This window comes from Penaeus japonicus, unplaced genomic scaffold (assembly GCF_977035675.1).
Source record: "Penaeus japonicus unplaced genomic scaffold, GWHDUDI00000001_assembly GWHDUDI00000038, whole genome shotgun sequence".
Classification (NCBI taxonomy): Eukaryota; Metazoa; Arthropoda; class Malacostraca; order Decapoda; family Penaeidae; genus Penaeus; species Penaeus japonicus.
In genome coordinates, this window is record NW_028234440.1 from 22,644,636 (window position 1) to 22,646,595 (window position 1,960).

The following is a 1,960-nucleotide window of genomic DNA, read 5'->3' on the forward strand; positions in this document are numbered from 1 at the left end:
GACTATGCTAGGATATTTCAATTGCGTGGCCGAACTCGTCCTTCTGAAATAAGGTGCGGCGTAATAGCCAAGATCGGGGCAACTGAAAGAAATACCATTAATATGTGCATAGCTAATAAAATGCGGAGTTAGCAAGCCTGGAACGTCTGATAAGTGATAAGCGCGCTGTCTCTGTTTGAGAGAATTAATTGTGACGTCAGGTTGTCAAGATCTCCTAGGCGCGTTGCACCGGAGTGCGAAAAATTAACCCGTAATTCGCGGTTTATTCAATTGTGGTACCATAGATACGCGGAATTAGGGTGTGAGATGCATATGCAATGGGCGTCATGCAATGAAGGCCCGATAAGTGAGGTACAGTAGCTGGAGAAAGGCAAAGTGAAGCTGAAAAGCTATAAAATATGAAATGATAAGTAAACCTTTTCCTGACTGACCTAATGAACGTTTCGTTCAGTAATAACATGATAAGATATTTGGCGTTCCGATTGACCCATGAAATGTTTCGAAAGGTCGGAAACTCGGAGAGGCCTATGATGATAACATATATGTTTAATGTTGTCGAAGTCGACAATTGCTTAAAATTAAAAATAATGACAATCATATCATACGATGATCAAAGTTACTTGCAATTAAATAATGAAATATGGAAGTAACAATAATCAATAATGCAATGAAAAATGCAAAGATAGTCGAATATGACTATACAATGAAATAGGAATAAAGCAAAGAAACGAACATGCATCTGTCAACATTTCTAGCTAAATGTGATGATAAACCATAATATGAAGTGATGAAACATGTTATGATATGAAATAATTGTCATAGAGATTGTAATGAATTAACAATCATAAGTACACAAAGTCATAAAAGTGAACAAAATTATAAAAAACAGACTGTCGAATGTTGAAAAATATGGAATTTCACAAAGACAGTTTAAATTGTAATTCCAATTATCGGATTACAAGATGACCGAGTGAGGTCAGTAGTGTGACCATTGAATCGAATCACAAATGACAAAGTATGTCATGTTACAGGAGATGCAGATATATAAGTCATGCATTAGAAATATTGTACAACATATGTGCAAACAATAAGATAAATGAAAATGTAAAGAAAATCAGAGTTAAGATATATATAATTCTTAATTGACGTAACGATTTTCTTTCAAATTCACACGGTCAATAATGACATAGGATAAGGTCACCTACAGAACGTGGTCATAAAGTGACCAAAGGTCACATGTGATGCTATTTCCCAATATCACACGGTCATGAAATTGACCACAAGGGACAGAATGGTCGCGAGAAAATATAACACATTGTCAAAGTTTTATGGTCAGATTGACCATACGAACGGGTCACGGGTCAAGTGAGGTCAGATGCAAAATACATTTAATTTAATGTATATTAAAGCAAAAAGAAAAGAAATCATATTAAATTCCCAGAATAAAGGAACAAATATAATAAATGTTAACGCAAAGTGAATTACATTTCCACGAATACATAGTATAAACCATATTCAAGAAAGGAAAATATTTAAATTCACAAGAAAAATAATAACACGAGATCAAATATCGAATCTGAAACATGTAAATACCGAATATATTTTAGTTCGAAGAAGTCGACTTGTGAAATCTCGCACAGGAACGAAAACTTAAGAAAATCACACAGACATTAGAAATTCTACATAAGAAATTTCGAAGTTATTGCCATAAGAATATGATGTGATTTACAGTTATTTACTTAACTAACGCACATAAAAACAAATCATGCATTATACGTAGTAAAATGTAATCGTAATTTCACACAAGATAACGCAGAGCAATCAAAGCGTAGAATGATATAATAAGTAAACGAAACAGTTATTTTATCGGTTTCGTATGAAAGACTAATGTCACACCTTTATGTGAATTTCTACGAGAATACGAATAACGTTGAAACGTTAATAATAACAAACGTAAAAT

At 33.3% G+C, this 1,960-nt stretch overlaps 1 long non-coding RNA gene across 1 annotated transcript in view; it reads right to left on the reverse strand.

Annotated features, from left to right (window-relative positions):
- LOC147467122 (uncharacterized) overlaps positions 1–953 on the reverse strand; it is a 3,131-nt gene extending 2,178 nt beyond the window's left edge. The window contains exon 1 of the long non-coding RNA XR_015190682.1: positions 1–953. This exon is cut by the window's left edge and continues 643 nt beyond it. This is a non-coding gene — a long non-coding RNA (uncharacterized LOC147467122).
- Between the last annotated feature and the right edge of the window lie 1,007 nt (positions 954–1,960).